Genomic DNA, 19,578 nt, shown 5'->3' on the forward strand with positions numbered 1-19,578 from the left:
TGCAACTCTGAAAAACCTAAACTTGAGGAAATGTGGACTGGTGATTCATCCAGATGCACCTTGGCTGGGTGGTCACCTGATGGGCTGGTATATGACCCGCTTGAGAGACCATCATTTGGCTTGGTTGAACTAAAATGCCCAAATGCACCAAGCTACATTGACTGCAGGTACCTCAAAGCTGACCACGGCATATATAAATTGAAGGAAATTTCCCTGAAACAGGGGTGTGATTTGTTGTTCTTCTATACATACCTGCCAAAATACCTCTCTATGCACAAGTAAAAGAGGAGGCACAGTGCTGAGGAAATGAAGACATGAATTATACATGATTTTACAAATGTGGTGTTTTATTTTGTCAGATCTGTTTAAAGTATTTGTTTCAAAGTTCTATAGTTGTTGACAATGTCATTTCAAATTATGTACAGTATTTACAGTGAAATGGCATCTGATGCACAGAAGCCAATGGCACATGCTGCTGTGTTTAGTTGCACTTCCGTTCTTCATTGGCATGTATCAGTGGATGGTGGCATGTGCCACCATCGTGTAACACTGACACTGAGTCACAGAAGGACTGACAGATGACTTGAGCAGCTATACTAAATTAGGCTATTTATTTAGGATTTAAGTCACAATTATGACAGTATAGCTGCTCAAGTCATCTGTCAGTCGCTACTGGAAGCATCATGACATATGGCAACATGTTCTGTGACTCCGTGTCAGTGTTACATGACAGTGGCACATGCCACCATCCACTGATGCATGCCAATGAAGAACGGAAGTGCAACTAAGCATAGCGACATTTCTGCCTGTCTGATTCTGCTTCTACAGCATTAGCAATCCCTGGCCCACCCTTTAACTAAGAGCCCAATTTGGTAGTTAACCAAGAGACAGGCTACTGTATAAAGTTGGTTAATGCTGCCTGTGAGTGAAAGAGGGATCATGGTGTTGAATATCTTATGCTCTTTCACCCTTCGAATGAATCTCTCAACGTGGACTCTCAGTCTTGCTATCGACTGGGTTTTCCTGACCTCTGGCCCAGACAGTTGTGCTCTCTTTGACAAGAACGTAGGTATGTGTACTTTGCAGGGGATGAAGTCTTCCACTAGGAAACCTTTATCGACCATTATAGCCATTGTTGATTTTAGGAGAGACACGATACCCGACTGCTTAAGAATTTCTTTATCACTGATGGCGCCCTCATAGAGGGATGACACAAAAGTAAGAGCACCGTGAGGGGCACTTGTGGGTGACTTGTAGGTCGAGAATACCTCGCTCTGGAGGAGAAGAGAGTTTGGTGTTTGGCACCGCAGTTCAGTACAGTCCAAAATCACATGTGTGTCAGAGTAATCCTGAAAAACATCTGGCATGTGAGCTTTGACAGTCTCCTCATCCAGCCAAATGCCCACAGCTCCGAGTACAGCATAGAGGAAGTTAGCCCATGTGTTGATGATGCGGCTTACAGTTGACTGGTGGATTCTGAATCTGTGTGCCAGATCCTTCTGCATCAGACCCAGTGACAGGTATGTCATAAACAGGAAAAATTAATCAATGGGTTGAAGTGACTGTGAAAAAGAGAAAATTATTTATTTCTATTACTAAAACATAACTAAAACAGCAAGTTTTGTAAAACAAAATATCTTATTCACGCAAAAAATGAAAATTCTGTCATTTACTCACCCTCATGTTGTTCAAAACCTGTATGAGTTTCTTTGTTCTGCTGAACACAAAAGATGATATTTTGAAAAAGCTGATAACCCAACAGCTGTCGGAACCCATTGAATTTTATAGAAGGGGGAAAAAACATTATGGAAGTCAGTGGGTGCCGTCAACTCTCTGGTTACCAACATTCCTTAAAATATCTACTTTTGTGTTGATCAGAACAAAGAAACTCATACAGGTTTGAAGCAACATGAGGGTGAGCAAACATTGACAGAATTTTCATTTTTGGGTGAACTATACCTTTATTATTAAATGCTTCATTATATATTTACTGTTGCATCGGCAGTGTGAGGAACTTCATCTGATACAGCTGCAGTTTGAGCTCTTGTCACCCGTACAATCTTGCCTGTTGCTGATTCTATCTGCCTCCAAAAGGCCATCAAGTGGGCGTGAGTCGCAAACCTGTGGGACATATTTCCTTTGATATGTTAAATGTCCAAAGAACAGGGGTCCTCAATTCTGGACCTCGAGATCCACTTTTCTGCAGAGTTTTGCTCCAACCCCAAACACACCAGAACAAGCTAATCAAGATCTTCATGACTCCTACGACGTTACAGGTAGGTGTGTTTAATCCAGGTTAAAGCTAAACTCTGCAGGAAAGTGTATCTCAAGGTTGATGACTTTAATTGACTTAGTTGACTTTAATTTCTAGCTATTCTTAACAGTCTTGGTAATTTTATATTAATCTGATAAACACTTAACACATTGTCTGCTTACCTTGTGTAAAACCGAATGTCATCATCGGAGGCCACAAACCGCTCCAAACAGAACTTGCTGTTGAGGGTTATCTCCTCTATTTGTTTTCGGAGCTTTATTTCCGCACGTAGATCTTCAGTGTGCTCCAGGGACAAATCCAAGGCAGCAGGCTTAGCAGTGGAGCAGTAGTCGTGGTCGTAAGATTCCGCATCTATAGAGGGGGCATCATCAGTGTGCAATGTGTCTCTGTTTGGTCGCGTTATCCTTTCCCAAACTCCGGTCCGTGGGGCTGGAAGAGTGAAGTTATTCCACTGAAAAAGCACCGGGACAGCGCCATTCTTCAGACGTCTGCGTCCGGCTGGAGTTTGAGGCTCGATCAGGTCTGCACTTTGGAAATGTCGGCTACACACTCTTGTCTGGCTTGTAACTGTAAAACTGTCGCGTTGTATGTTAACTATCCACCTCTTCTGTGTTTCCTTATCTTTGGGAAATGTGTGAAAACTGTTAAATTTAGCAGATGCAGTACACTGCGGCACACAGCAGTGGTAGCTAGAAGTGCTGTCCTCCCGTCTTTGAAAAGATACTTTTATACGTTTAGATGTCATTATGATATAAAATAATATATATAAAATAAACATAAATGTATATATCTATATAAAATGAAGCATCAACAAAATAAGCTCTAGCTGTTTTGGTGACTAGCGTTCCTTTAATAGCATAGCACTCTACGATCGGCGGAAGTATTCAAGCATTCTAAGATTTCACCAGAAGTACGTCATGCGCCGCCGTGCATGGAGCCCATTGAGTTAATAGAAATCGGATCAGCTGATAAGGGTGGGGTTGGAATTTGCGAATCAGCTGATAGCGGAGCTTGACTACGAGGCCTGCCTGAACTAACGCAGAACGCTTACTGTATTATCAACACAAAGAAGACACAAGTGTAATAAATGGATTTTATTAACAAAAGGATAGACAAGAGTAACTAACTACTACTGAATGGATAAAGTGCAAAAAGATTGATAAATGCAAGTGAATGAGTAGGATGTTACTATGGCAGTTTCAAGTTAATCTTATGGAAAAATAAATTGTAGTTTCTCTAGAAGAAATAAGGTAAACCTTATTCTGAATTCAACAAATAAACTGAGAGATTATTTGTGTATTAACTGACATCAGCTATGCAAAATCGAATGCAAATTAGATAATCATATACCGACAATATACACTAATGCCAAGGTCTCTGGAAAGAGGTTTGGTAAGTGATATTTAAGTCTGCCTGGTCGTGCTGAATCCAAGGGTGACGTCTTCCACTTGTTGAGCTGGGCAGCGTTGCAGTGGGAAGAAAGGATTTGGAATCCGTTTCACAGCTTTGAACACGAAGTACTTGTGAACATTGAACTCCTGGAGCACAGAGAAGGTCCTTTTCCTGGAACACGCAGAAGAAGCAGCCTGGAAGAAGCATTGACGGTTCTGATGTCTGTGCAGACGATCCTTATTCTCTGGAACACGCAGACGGGAGGATCTTTAGATTCTGAAGTCAGTGTAGATCCGGGCAATATGGAACACGCAGATCTGGAGGATCTATGATGAGAGGATTTTGAAGTTGGTGCAGAATATATTTTGAAGATGGGGGGGCTAAGCTTGTCGTTGTTGTCTCCAATGCAGTTTTCAAACTCCCCAAATTCACTTCTTGCAGAGTTTCCTTGTTTCTCTGTTTAGAGCAGGGGTCGGCAATTAAGTTTGGCATCGGGCCAAAAAAAATTTTTGCCACTAGATGGTGGGCCAGAACATAGTCAAAGGAAACTTGAATAAGCCCATTAAAGGATTAGTCCACTTTTAAATTAAAATTTCATGATAATTTACTCACCCCCATGTCATCTAAGATGTCCATGTCCTTCTTTCTTCAGTCGAAAAGAAATGAAGGTTTTTGAGGAAAACATTCCAGGATTTTTCTCCATATAGTGAACTTCAATGGTCTCCAAATGGTTGAAGGTAAAAATTGCTTCAAAGGGCTTTAAACGATACCAGACGAGGAATAAGGGTCTTATCTAGAGAAACGATCGGTCATTTTCTACATTTTTTTTTAAATGTATGCGCTTTACATAAACAAATGGTCGCCTTCAAGTGGTTCCACCAAAACCGCACTTCCGTATTCTTCAAAAAGCTTTGTGCTGTAAAAAAAAAAGCTGTATGTCCTACGCCTTCTCTATGCTACTTACGGAAAAAACGGAACTGGCGCCGTCCTGTAAGTTGAATAGGGAAGGTGTAGGACATTCAGTGTAAGCTTTTTGAAGAATACGGAAGTGCGGTTTTAAGTCATGCTCTTAACGAACTATGTTTTATTTCCTCTTTCCATATGCAGGAAGAAAACACACACCTCACCTCCACCTTTTGACCATTGGCATGGAAATAAAATATGGTTGAACATATTTTATGTAGGTCTATGTTCAATGGCTATTAGAATAATTTGTGAGCAGATTAGAAATTAGATCTGGAGATGGAACCTATGTGGGGAAGGAAATTAAATTGTCCTAAAGATAGCCTAAAAGCTAGATTCTGTAAAGAGTGTTAAGAGTAAACATTGAAAAATGTTTAGCAGAAACAAAAGCAGATTTAACAGGAAACCAAATTCTTAGGCGTCTGGATTGACATCATTTGGTGTTGCACTGTCCAAGCTGTAAGCTAAGTGCACCTGTATCATTTGCATGGTTCCTTACTTTTCCCAACTAAAGGAGTCCCAAACCAGCTCACTTGGTACCAAAAGTGACAAGATTGTCTACTGACTGCCATATTATCAAGAGCAAAGCTCACTTAGACTTAAAGTAAAATTTGCATTGCTATACAGGCTAAACAATGGGGCTAGTCATTTTGTATGACATCCATTACTACACTTTTGGATGGTGTAGTTCAAAGGCTGTATGTTAATCAACAGTGGGGTTTGTAAATTAGAGTTTTCTACCTAAACTCTGCAGCTGTCTGTAGAGGACTGTTCCGCAGGTCCAATCAATATCCTTCTTTTTAGAAGGGTGTCCTAAAAGCAAGATTGTAAGGCGGACAAAACAAATTTGACAATACTGACTGTGATCTGCAATGGCTTAAAATACAAGCTAACCGGGGTCTTACATGGGCCTTGACCTCTACAGGGATTGTCATGGGCATGCAAAATAAAAAAAAAATAAAAATGTCCGGACAATTGAGACTGGTTGGTAAAATGTTAACGGAAGTTTGACAACTGATGAATCCTTCTTTGGCTAAAGGTGAAGCCTGACAAAGTACAGGGGATAAGTGTCTGCTAACTCTGATGACCCTGTTCAGTTATGAGCTAACCCCCCTTTCCCTGGTTGTTCTCCACTGAGATGTTAGGTGGAGGAGTAGGGGCTGACCTGGTTATGTTAAGGAAACCAGGTCTGTGTCAGTGGAGATGTGCTCCTCTGACCTGCAGTCTTTGAGGGCTTCAAGAAGTATGTCTTGGATTTCTGCTAAATCCTCATCATCATTTCTTTTAGTCCCTCTAGATCAGGGGTGGCTAAACCTGGTCCTGGAGAGCCACAGTCCTGCAGAGTTCAGCTCCAACCCTAATAAAACACAGCTGAACAAGCTAATCAAGGTTTGAAAGGTTGCTAGAAAGCTATAGGCAGGAGAGTTTTTATCAGGGTTGGAGCTAAACTCTGCAGCACTGAGGCTCTCCAGGACCAGGGTTAGCCACCCCTGCTCTAGATGCTAGTTCTATTTTGCTTACCCTTTTTCTGGTTGTTTTCAGGGTGATTTGTTTTCAGCCCCGCACATGACATGCAAGGAAAAAAAATTTAATTGTGCACACGATTTATTAATTCCTTCCCTCGATTTACTAAGACGTGCGCACGATTTACTATTTCGTTCCCTCGATTTAAAAATCATGCGCATGATTTATAAATCGAGGGAACGAAATAGTAAATCGTGTGCACGTTTTTGTAAATTGAGGGAACAAATTAATAAATCGTGTGCACGATTTAGCCTACTATTTTTTTTTTTTTTTTTCCTGCATGTCATGTCCGGAGCTCCGCACCCTAGCAGGGGCATTATGGCCATTTTTGCATCTCCTAGCATTTGAGGCTGTTGGGACCTGGGTGCTCTGCTGGAGATCAAAGGATTTTGATTGGGAGGCAAACCTGTCCTGGTGAAGTTCTGATATGTCTTCCAAGTGAAGGGGAGTCTTACTGTCATGCCTAGATTCAAGCACAGAAGCACATGGCTTTCTGCCTTTCCTGTCTGTGCCTACATTACCACTGTACCAAGCTTGCATGGTGAGCTGCCTCAATTTACCTGCAGACATGCGGTCGGTGTCTACAAGGAGTGTGAGCAGTTTTCTCACTGTGGGATAAAGATTGTTCACAAACAAACTCTTAAACATAACATCCTCCTCTGCCCTAGGGTCATCCCTACTGTGACATCACTGCCCTGACAACGCTTTCTCTGTTCAAAGCTATCTGCTGAACCAATGGGATCCCTAGGCACAGATAGTCTGTTGCTAGATGGAAGCAAGCAATGAAGCTTGGGAAAGGAGCGATAAGTTTTAGGAGAATCAAGTACTACCCCTTGGTGATGACTAGGGTCACCACTCACAGTTAGGCCACTAGAGGCTGTGACATCATTACTGCTCTGATAACGCTTTCTCTGTTCAAAGCTAGACAACAGGGGGTCACTTACTGCTGAACCAAATGAGTGGGGGTGCACAATTTGTGGTTCAGGTTGACTGTGAGGGGGCTGCCTTACTCTATCCGAATCATTCATTCTGTCTTTATGCTCAATTTCATGTTGCTTTTGCAGCTCAGAAATTTGACCTTAGCTCAGCTTTAGTTCTAGCTTCACTAGAACTCAGAGAATTTAACTTCTCTGTCTGTACTGACAATACATTTTGGGTATCGGCCAGCTCTGTTTGCAGATTAGCCATGTCAGTTTTCACACCCCTAAGCTCTGCTCCCTGACTTCCAGTGTCTGTAGTGTCTTCCTAGACTGCAGGCTTTTTGTCTCTGAAGACAATCTACATATTTCAGATCTTAGCTTCAAATTATCCCTACACAAGTCAGCAAAGTCGTTTTTGAGTTCCTGAAACTGCAAATCCAAAACTTTACTCTGATCTTGGGGGTGGGAAATTTTAATGTCCTGATTTGGTTGGACTGGCCAATTTAGTGCTAGGCTGGAAAGCAGCTTGATAAGTGGAGCACCTTTTAAGGCCTGGCTCACTTCTTCAACTGTCACATCAGCCATCTTTATTTAATATATATACGTGTGTGTGTGTGTGTGTGTATGTATGTGTATATATATATATATATATATATATATATATATATATATATATATATATATATAATAATATAACAAATAAACAAATACACCACCCAAAGTGTAAGCAGCTCTAAGCCACAAAGACAATGGATGTCACACACAGGCTGGGGGTGAGAATTTTAGCACTTCGCTTTTGTCAGAGGGCACTAGCCTTACCTGACTGGTTTTACACAGAAACTCTAAAATGCTGTTATAGACTTACAAGGTGAACCAATCCTTTGCTATACTTTTGGTAGCAGGAAGTTAAAATTAATAATTACAACACACGCTAAAATAAACTTTTCTGAAACGGAAATCAGAAGATCTTTGGCACAGTAAATATGGTTCAGGATCACAACTCTTAATCACTTCAGAAACAAATCCTATTCACAAACAGTACCACAGAGTTGAGCAGGTAAACTATCAATCGGGCCTAGAAGGAACCACTCTTGCTAAGCAATTGGTTACTGACTCAGCAAAAAACTCAGTTTCCTGCTATAGTTACTTCTATTGTTTATCTTTCCATGCATTGACTTGTGTTGATAAAACAGAAAGCTCATTTCAATCTAAGTTAGCTCACACGGGACGCACCACAAATGTAGTGATTTTGGATTAGCCTCACACAAGGGCACCACAAATGTAGTGATTGTGGACTAGCCTCACACGAGGGCACCACAAATGTAGTTATTTATGGTCTTAAATATTAATATTAATATTTTGTATTAATATTAATATTGAGTCAGATGATTCCTTCCAATATTTTGGGGCACCAGCCAAGGAGTCTCACCTTGTCAATAAAGAACAATCATGGAAGACTGTTTACTGAATTACAATTATATAAATTGGAGGAAGTTAGTCATGGAAGATTGTTGACTGAATTACAATTATATAAATTGGAGGAAGTTTGTCATCTGACACAGACCAGGGAGATGGTAAGTCAAGTCAAGTCACCTTTATTTATATAGCGCTTTTTACAATGTAGATTGTGTCAAAGCAGCTTTACATTGATAACTGGTATATTATTTGGCTGCACAGCAGCTCTTAAAAGAATAGTGTCAATGCAGGCAGATCAAAGCACTGTTAAATATCAAATGTCAAGTCAAATGTCAAGTGTCCCCAACTAAGCAAGCCAAAGGCGACAGTGGCAAGGAACCCAAACTCCATCTGGTGACATCAGGTGGCAGGCAAGTGGCAAATAGGTGTTTAAATGGAGAAAAAAAACCTTGGGAGAAACCAGGCTTAGTCGGGGGGCCAGTTCTCCTCTGGCCAACAGTGCTTTGTTATTTTGTTATGATTCAGGTAGCTATCATAAGTCCGACAGGATCGCAACATTCAAAGTATTTATTCCAGTTCCATCCAATTGAGGATCGTATTCATCACGGCGGTATGGATGGTTGTTGAGGAACTGTGTCGTGGCTGTCGTGTCGATGAGGCCCTCACAGTGGATGATCTAGTTGACTCAATCTCTGCTGATACTTCAGGGCTGCGTTGTGGTCGTGTCAAGGTGCAGGTCCTTGGTCTCACCTGGATACGGCCCGGATCCGGTTGACTACGGTGAACCTCGGGATAACCAGAAAGACTAATATTAGCGTAGAGGCCATTCTTCTTCTGATGTAACGAGTACATCAGGCGTTATAGGAAGTGTTCCCGGTTCCGGCTGACCTAATTTATGCAGCCTAATAATCCTTTAACAGATTTGAAAATATAAATTGGTAATGTGTTATGTGTATGCCAGGTTAAAGAGATGCGTTTTTAGTCTAGATTTAAACTGACAGAGTGTGTCTGCTTCCCAAACAATGCTAGGAAGATTGTTCCAGAGTTTAGGTGCCAAATAGGAGAAGGATCTACCGCCTGCGGTTGATTTTGATATTCTAGGTATTATCAGCTGGCCTGAATTCTGAGATCGCAATAGACGTGAAGGACTATAATGAATTAGGAGCTCGCTCAGGTACTGGGGAGCTAAACCATTTAGTGCTTTGTAAGTAATTAGCAAGATTTTAAAATCTATACGATGTTTAACAGGAAGCCAATGCAGTGTTGACAGAACTGGGCTAATATGGTCATACTTCCTAGTTCTAGTAAGAACTCTAGCTGCTGCATTTTGTACGAGCTGTAGTTTATTTATCAGGCGAGCAGAACAACCACCCAGTAGAGCGTTACAGTAATCTAGCCTTGAGGTCATGAACGCATGAACTAACTGTTCTGCATTTTTCATTGAGAGCATATGTCGTAGTTTAGATATATTTTTAAGATGGAAGAATGCGGTTTTACAGATGGTAGTAACATGGCCTTCAAATGAAAGATTGGTATCAAAGAGCACACCCAGGTTCCTAAGTGACGACGAAGACTTAACAGAGCAGCCATCAAGTGTTAGACAGTATTCTAGGTTATTACGTGAAGAAGTTTTTGGTCCAAAAATTAGAAACTCTGTTTTTTCTGAATTTAGTAGTAGGAAATTACTGGTCATCCAATTTTTTATATCAGCTATGCATTCTGTTAATTTTGTGAATTGGTAAGTTTCGTCAGGGTTTGAAGAAATATAGAGCTGAGTATCATCAGCGTAACAGTGAAAACTAACGCCATGCTTCCTAATGATATCTCCCAAGGGTAGCATGTACAGAGTGAACAGCAACGGTCCTAGTACTGAGCCTTGCAGTACTCCATATTGAACTTGTGATCGATATGACATCTCTTCATTTACTACTACAAACTGATAACGGTCAGATAAGTATGATTTAAACCATGACAATGCAATTCCACTAATGCCAACATAATTTTCGAGTCTATTTAAAAGAATATTGTGATCAATAGTGTCAAATGCAGCACTAAGATCCAGTAACACTAATAGAGAGATACAACCACTATCTGATGATAAGAGCAAATCATTAGTAACTCTAATGAGAGCAGTCTCAGTACTATGGTACGGTCTAAATCCTGACTGGAAATCCTCACAGATACTATTTCTTTCTAAAAAGGAACATAGTTGTGATGATACTACCTTTTCTAGTATTTTTGACAGAAAAGTGAGATTTGAGATCGGCCTGTAATTGACTAATTCTCTAGGATCAAGTTGTAGTTTTTTAATAAGAGGTTTAATAATAGCCAGCTTAAAAGTTTTTGGTACGCGTCCTAGTGATAAAGATGAATTGACGATATTAAGAAGAGGATCTATAACCTCTGGAAGCATCTCTTTCAATAGCTTAGTTGGTATAGGGTCTAACATACATGTTGTTGATTTTGATGATTTAACAAGTTAGACAATTTTTCCTCTCCTAAAGCAGTAAATGAATTGAATTTTTCCTCAGGGACACTACAATGCACTACCTGACGCGATACTGTAATAGACGGTTGCATGGTTATAATTTTTTCTCTAATATTATCAATCTTGCAAGTAAAGAAGTTCATAAAGTCATTACTGCTGTGCTATTTGGAAACATCAGAAGTTGAAGCTTTATTTCTTGTTAATTTAGCCACTGTATCAAATAAATACCTAGGGTTGTGTTTATTTTCTTCTAAAAGTTGTGAAAAATAAGCAGATCGAGCAGATTTTAAGGCCTTTTTGTACTCAATCATTCTCTCTCTCCACGAAATGCGAAATACTTCTAGTTTTGTTTTCTTCCAGCTGCGCTCCAATTTTCTGGCTGCTAACTTTAGGGCCTGAGTGTGCTCATTGTACCATGGCATTGGATTAATTTCCTTAATCTTTTTTAAGCGCAAAGGAGCAACTGAGTCTAATGTGCTGGAAAAGACAGAGGCAATAGTTTCTGTTACAACATCGAGGTCTTCTAAGCTTTCTGGTATGCTAAGGCGATGAAACTGATCAGGAAGATTATTTATAAAGTGATCTTTAGTGGTAGAAGTGATGGTTCTACCATATTTATGGCATGGAGGCAGTTTAGCCGCCCTGACTAAATGTAGTATACACGAGACTAGATAATGATCTGAGATGTCGTCACTCTGCTGCAGAATTTCAACAGCATCAATATCGATTCCATGTGACAATATTAGATCTAAAGTATGATTACGACAATGAGTGGGTCCTGACACATGTTGTCTAACACCAATAGAGTTTAGAATATCTGCAAATGCCAATCCTAATGCGTCTTTTTTATTATCTACATGGATATTAAAATCACCAACAACAACGACTTTATCTGCAGCCAATACTAACTCTGACAGAAAATCAGCAAATTCTTTGATAAAGTCTGTATGGTGTCCTGGTGGCCTGTATACAGTAGCCAGCACAAATGTCAACCTACATAATGTTACGTAGAGTACCATCACTTCGAAGGAATTATATTTGAAAGACTTTTGACTAATACTGTAAATATTACTATAGATTACAGCAACACCTCCCCCTTTGCCTTTCTGACGGGCATTGTGTCGATAATCATAACCTTGAGGACTAGACTCATTTAAAGTAATGTAATCGTCCGGTTTTAGCCAAGTTTCTGTCAAACACAGCACATCTAGATTATTATCTTTGATAATATCATTAACAATAAGTGATTTTGAAGAAAGGGATCTAATATTTAACAACCCGAGTTTTATCATTTGTTTAGCATTATTATCTCTATTTTTTATTTGTTGAACATCAATTAAATTTTTACCATTAAATGGGTTTGGAAGTTTTTTGTTTTTACTAATTCGGGGTACAGACACAGTCTCTATTTGAAAATATCTAGGTGTAAGAGTTTCTATGTGTTGGGAGTTATCTGAATTTTCTGACTTCTGTAACGTGAGGCAGCTAGCAGACGGTCGGTTTAGCCAGTCTGTCTGCTTTCTGACCTGGGCCCCAGTTTGTCATGTTTCAGTTCTAAGACTATGTGCCATATTACTAGAGAGAAGAGCAGCACCATCCCGGGAGGGATGAATACCATCTCTTTTCAACAGGTCAGGTCTGCCCCAAAAACTTTTCCAATTGTCTATGAAACCTATATTATTTTGCGGACACCACTTAGACAGCCAGCCATTTAGTGATGATAATCTGCTAACTATCTCATCACTCCGACGAACAGGAAGGGGGCCAGAGCAAATTACTTCTCCTGACATTGTACTTGCGAGTTCACACACCTCTTTAATGTTAATTTTAGTGATCTCCGACTGGCGAAGTCGAACATCATTAGTGCCGACGTGAATAATAATCTTAGAGTATTTACGATTAGCATTAGCCAGCACTTTTAAATTTGCTTTGATGTCAGGTGCTCTGGCTCCCGGCAAACATGTGACTATGGTGGCTGGTGTCTCTATTTTCACGTTCCGTGTAATAGAATCGCCAATAACTAGGGCACTTTCAACAGGATTCTCAGTGGGTGTATCACTGAGTGGGGAGAACCTGTTTGATGTTCTTATTGGAACGGAAGAGTGGTGTTTTCCGCGGCTAGTCCGCCTCACCGTTACCCAAGTGCCCTGCTGCGCGGGCTCTACAGCCGGAACCGAACAATGTACAGAGTTCACTAAGCTAGTCGCATCCAAAACAGTATCTGAAGCCCTTGCATTCTTACTATCCTCGATTAAAGTTTGGATGCGTGTCTCTAATTCTGAGATTCTCTCTGTCAGCCTGACTATTTCCCTACATTTATGACATGTAAATCCCTCGTCGCTGACAGAGAGAGCTATGGTAAACATGTGGCAAATGGAACAGGTAGCAATGCTGGGAGAGGATGACATGACTCACCGTGTTTGTAGACTGATCCGACTTACCACAGCTGTTTGAAGAACGCGTTGAAAAAGGAGCGCGCGAGAGACTGTTAACAAGTTAACAAGCTTATAAATGTTAACAAGTATAAATGAAGATAGCAAGTTAACAAGTATAAATGAAGATAGGAACACAGTGGTAATTGCAATGGTGGATATGAAACGTGATTGCAGCAGGATGGACACAAAACAGGTGAGTAGCCACACACACACATTTAACAGACACTGATGAATTTAATCTGAGCACTTTCCTATTCCTATCCTATTCGTTATGATGACTGATGCTGTGCGCTTGCACTAAAGCTTAGTTTGGAAAATATATATATATATATATATGTGTGTGTGTTTCTTGAGCAGCAAATCAGCATATTAGAATGATTTCTGAAGGATCATGTGACACTTAAGACTGGAGTAATGATGCTGAAAATTCAGCTTTGCCAACATAAGAATAAATTACATTTTAAAATATTTTCAAATAGAAAACTTTACATTGTCATATTTCACAATATTACTGTTTTTACTGTATTTTTAATTAAATAAATGCAGCCTTGGTGAGCAGACAAAACTCGACCTAACTCTGACCATCACTACAATCTAAATAGAATGACTCATACCGAAAGGGTAGTAGGGAACACAACAATTTGGATTATCTCTAGCTATCTCGCTGGGCAACAGACATCAGAACTGCAGTGCTCATAGGTGTTGCACAGGTCACATCAATCTTGTAAATGTACATGGTGCAGACCATGAAGTGGCAACACTGGTTGAATGGGCTCATATTCCTGTAGGATCCGGAAACCTTCTTTCTGCATAGGCATAGGAGATGACATTGACAAACCAATGTGACAAACGCTGTTTAGACAGCGATAACCCCTGCCTGGCCTTCCCGTAGCAGACAAAATGCTGAAAATTAAATTTTCTAAAAAACTGAGTACAATTCACATAGGTACGCAATGGCTTAACTGGACATAGGGTGAGTAACTGCTTCTGTTTGACCTATGAGGAAGAAGAGGGTTGAAATTAAACCACCTCCAGTACTAGATTTGTAAACTGGGGATAAAGTACTTTAGGCAAAAAGGCAAGTGTAGCGAGGTTAGTAATTCAGGGAAGAAGGAGGTGGGAACCAGTGAACATTTCACAAATATTAATAAATATAAAATAAACACAAAACAAAAGTAAAAGTGGCAGTCCCTCACAGACCATTCTTCACAATAAACTCATATGGGGACTTATTGAGAGAGTCCAATAAGAGGGGCAAGTCCCAACTTGGTGTTTGCAAAATGCGGCCTGGACAAAAGTGAAGAACACCCTTCAAAAACTTACAAACTAAAGGATGTTGTCCTAATGGCAGGCCATCAGCCCCTTCATGAAATGCTGAAATAGCTGAGGCATAAACCTCAATTGTGCTGGCTGCCTTTCCTTGATCCAGTTGAAACTACAGAAAGCAAAGAACAAGTGAAAGTGAAGAACAGGTTAAAAACAATCCTGTCTGCCATTCTTGATATAGAGCATCTAGGCCAGAGGTGCAGTGCAGCGCCAGCATCAGAAGTAGAGGACAAGGTGTTTATCGATAGATTGTCATGATATCTGCATCTGCAGTTCTTTGTCATAAATGCCTTTTACATAATGTGATGCAGAAGCGATACAAGGCAGTTTCCCATCCACTGTAAAGTTTTCACTGTGTTCACCCCTTATCACACTATTGTTTTCCTCCAGTGAAAATGGAACATGAAGACAACTTAGAAAATGTTATTTTCATTTGAAATTTTATTTTTTAATTAAAACATATTATTGTGAATGTGGCACAATAATATGTTTGTAAAAATTATTTTACAGTGTGACTGTAAATATCACACAGTAAAAATGATTTGGTGGTTTAACTTAAAATAGCCTAACCTGGTTGCCTTAAAATTGAGTTAATTTAAACTAAAAATGTGAGAGATTAGTTTATTCAACAGAAACAAAAAAAATACTCTGTTATCTGAATAACGTTTGTGAACCTAAGCTGATTTGACAAAAGATTTGAGAAAAGTTGTGATAACAAATCATGAAAATACAATTGAAAATAATTGAACCGACGCTGTATGTTACGTGCCCTTAACAGGCCCAAAGGAATCACCACTGATGCTGCTGCTATAAACCCTAGCAGTTTCTTGTACGCAGTAGGGATGTGCATCTCCCTAACTGAGGCCGATGCGATACGCATCTCGATGCATAGCCAACGGTACGATACATTAAAGATACATATGAAGCAGCTACGATGCAACGCGATCCGATTCGATTCAATACAATGCGATATGATGCAATTTACGTTTTCAAATCTATTAAAGGATTGTTAGGCTGCATTAATTAGGTCAGCTGGAACCGGGAACACTTCCTATAACACCAGATGTACTCGTTACATCAGAAGAAGAATGGCATCTACACTAATATTAGTCTCTCTGTTTATCCGGAGGTTTACTGTAGTCAGCCAGATCCGGGCCATATCCAGGTGAGATCGAGGACCTGCGTTTTGACACAACCACAACGCAGCCCTGAAGTGTCAGCAGAGATTGAGTCAACTAGATCATCCACTGTGAAGGCCTCATCGACATGACAGCCAGTGGCACAGTTCCTCAACAAACTGTCCATACCGGCGCAATGAATACGATCCTCAACTGGATGGAACTGGAATAAATACTTTGACTGTTGCGATCCCATCTGACTTATTATGATTCAGGCAGCTATCATAAAGCACTGTTCGCTGTTGGCCAGAGGAGAACTGGCCCCCCGACTGGGCCTGGTTTCTCCCAAGGTTTTTTTCTCCATTTTAACACCTGTTTGCCACCTTATGTCACCTGTTGGAGTTTGGGTTCCTTGCCGCTGTCGCCTTTGGCTTGCTTAGTTGGGGACACTTGACATTTGATATTCAACAGTGTTTTGATCTGCCTGCACTGACACCATTGTATGCGAACTGAACTGAGCTGGGTGATGACATCATTCTTTACTCCAGTGCTGATATAGATAAATTAACTAAATTAATAACTATTGATTCTTACATCGGAATGAATCAATACCGAATTTACTTAAGATGGATAATGACACCATTTTCTTTAAGAGCTGCTGTGCAGCCAAAATTATATACCAGTTATCACTGTAAAGCTGCTTTGACACAATCTGCATTGTTAAAAGCGCTATATAAATAAAGGTGACTTGACTTGACTTGACTTGACTTGATGCAATGAAAAAAAATATGATGCTATGCAATTCAATATGTAGGGCTCTTGAAATACTTGAAATACTCCATTTTATTTTTATTTTTTACCAAATTCTGTTTTCTGTTTCAATTTTTCTGGATTCCATTTTAATGGTTTAATTAAAAACATGTCTAATAAATTAATAAAAAGCAACTTTATTAATTCATTTACAATAATAGGGCCCTATGAATTTTTTTTCCAGAAATTCTGTGCTGTGTATTTTAAATTTTCTGGTAATCAAATGAAGGCATAAAACTTTGAATCAAATTAAATTTAAGTTTACTGTTACTGTAAAATTGTGTGATTATTCCTTAAAAACTAAAGTCTTAATAATTATTGTGCTAGTAGCAGTATTACATTGTCATTAAGAAATACATTATACCGTACAATAGTAATAGTACAATAGTAGACTACATAGTACACTACAATAGTAGCCTAGTATGGCTATATTTCTATTAAAAGTTAAACCGAACTTTTATTTTGACGGGTTGCTGTGATCTTGAAGTTTCTGTGTGTATTTCTTAAATTAAACGGTAAAATGCTCATGAAGTGACTCTCAGAGCAGCTCTGGAGATGAAGTTTATGTGTTCATGTCATCATGTAGTAAGATGGCAGATGCTGGAAAAAAAACACCGCAAGCGTCACGCGTGCTTCAGGATGTGTAGTAAACATATTCGCGCGTCTGAGCCAGAGACACGCAGAACATGCAGGATTCATATTCAATTTGTCTTCTTGCGGTTTAATATTCACAGACACTAGTCTATATCGCAATTTGATGTAGCATAAGTGTACCCCCCTACTTTTAAGTTACTCATCCAAAATTCGACAAATTCCATGCCATTCCACGTCATACAGTAAACTCCGTTCCCTTTCGATACTACACTTCGTACTGCGGCGTCTGCCGTTTAGGCAAGACGCAACGGGGAAACTCCTGTTTTCACCGACTCTGAAGCCTTTTTAATCACGCAGTGAAACTGCACGGCCATTGGTTCGTGGAGTTTAAGTAAACTTGCCGCGCGAGCCAATGGCGAGCGAGCCCGCTCGAGCCCGCCAAAATGGGCCGTCTCGCCTTGGCAAACTGATTCATTCTCCTTCAAGGACGCAGATCACATCTCTTCGTTGATCCCGAGACTTGAAGCCGCCTTCAACTGCAAGCAGCTGGAATTCGCCGCTGATCAGCTCGCCGCTCTGCAACAGCAAGATCAGCTAGCCTCTCCTCTGTTTGCCTCTCTCTATTACAGCTCGCCGCTCATGAGCAGCCTGTTAAGCTAGCCGTTCTGCCAGCTCGCCGCTCTTATGCAGCTCTGATCAGCGCGCCGCTCTCAAGCAGCCTGGTCAGCGCATCACACCTGAGCCGCCTACAGCGCCGAGCGCGTGCATCCCGGTGTTTTGCAGCAGCCGGACCAACTCTCAAACACGGTCTGGCGAATATAACGTGCTGCGCCTGCTCTTCTTCAGTTGATCGCGCCACTCACGAGCCACCATCAGCGTCCTAGAGCACCTGTTTCGGCTCATCCAGCGTGCTGTTTTCCGTCAGGTGAGCAGGGCCGGCGCTACCTATAGGCAGAGCAGGCAGTTGCCTAGGGCCTCGGCCATGGAGGAGGGGCCTCATTTACCGTAACATCCCCCTAGCAAAATACTAGGCTCTTTTTCCATTGGATATAGATGAATTCACAGTGACTCTCACCTGTAATGAAACCAACTATTGTCACGTATCAAACTTGGTCCCACCTTCTGAATACATAAAAAAAAGTTACGAAAATGCAACTTTTCTGCAGCTGACTGATTTTAAGTCATTGAATTATGATTGTGCCGAAACGAACATCCTTCGTGGGGTGTAAAGCGAAAGCCTGAACAGGCACGCAAAAAAATGCAGTTCGTAATGTAGGTGTGCAAGTTGTCATATCTTATGGATTAATTGTAATGTATTCTAAAAATAAACGCGTTCTGTCGATCAGCGTTATTTCTGGATAGATCATTTGCCGGTTTATGAGTTTAAAAGAGCGCGAGCGCCGTCGACGCGTCCAGACGTTAGACACTTTGAATTTGTGCATAATGAATGACATCGTTTCGGGAGCGGACTACCAAGATACTGAAGTGAAAGCAAAGTTCGTATTCAAAGTCAAAGAGCTAGAGTACGCTATTACAGCACTAGAGTACTTTTTTTTTTTTTTTTTTTTTTTTTTTTTTTTTTTGTGTTTCAAAAACAGTACCTAAACTGTCTGTATCTTTTAAATTTTGCTGTTTACATTACTGTTCTACCGTAATACTTTCAGTTTTAAAAACATAAATATTGTTATTTATTGAAAAATAAGCGTACAGTTTTATAAAGTAATTAAGTATTTATGCTTAGAAGTTTGTCTCTTTCACTTTTACTATATAGAGGTTGATTTGTGTAGCCTACATTCTTCTTTGGTTACATGAAGAACCTTTAAAATCTACAGAACCTTTCCATAACACAAAGGGTTTTTTGCTGTGGAAAAAATAAAGACTTTATTAAATACGGCTTTATTTTATTATTATTATAAAATAATAAAATAAAGCCGTAATGAACCTATATATATGTATATGTATATATGTGTATATATATATATATATATATATATATATTCTTTGGGGAACCAAAAGTGGTTATTTTATGGCATCACTGTGTAAAAACTCCCTTTTGGAACCTTTATTTTTAAGAGTGTAGTGCATATTTGAAGTATTGCACTGTAATTGCCTACATATGATAATATAGTTTTAATTGGTTCAACAGGAGGGGAAAAATCCTGTCCAAAAAAATGATTAAAGGGATGATTAAAAATGATTACAAATTAAAATTCCAAACCTGTATGAATTTCTTTGTTCTGCTGTACACAAAGGAAGATATTTGGAAGAATGTTTGTAACCTTCTGCTTGGTTAAAAACATTCTTCCAAATATCTTCC

General features: G+C 39.9%; 1 protein-coding gene and 2 long non-coding RNA genes across 3 annotated transcripts in view; 1 reads left to right on the forward strand and 2 right to left on the reverse strand.

The window, feature by feature from the left end:
* Positions 1 to 19,578, forward strand: part of LOC127497970 (uncharacterized) — a 351,488-nt gene that overhangs the window by 15,203 nt on the left and 316,707 nt on the right. The gene's annotated exons all lie outside the window — the stretch shown is intronic.
* LOC127497975 (uncharacterized) overlaps positions 1 to 19,578 on the reverse strand; it is a 393,949-nt gene that overhangs the window by 11,071 nt on the left and 363,300 nt on the right. The window lies entirely within an intron of this gene.
* On the reverse strand, positions 749 to 6,226 carry LOC127497981 (uncharacterized). The gene is made up of 3 exons (XR_007925735.1): positions 2,437 to 6,226; positions 1,992 to 2,121; positions 749 to 1,562 (listed from the first exon to the last, which is right to left on the reverse strand). It is a non-coding gene; the product is annotated as an uncharacterized LOC127497981 (long non-coding RNA).

This window comes from Ctenopharyngodon idella, chromosome 16 (genome assembly GCF_019924925.1).
Source record: "Ctenopharyngodon idella isolate HZGC_01 chromosome 16, HZGC01, whole genome shotgun sequence".
NCBI classification, from domain to species: domain Eukaryota; kingdom Metazoa; phylum Chordata; class Actinopteri; order Cypriniformes; family Xenocyprididae; genus Ctenopharyngodon; species Ctenopharyngodon idella.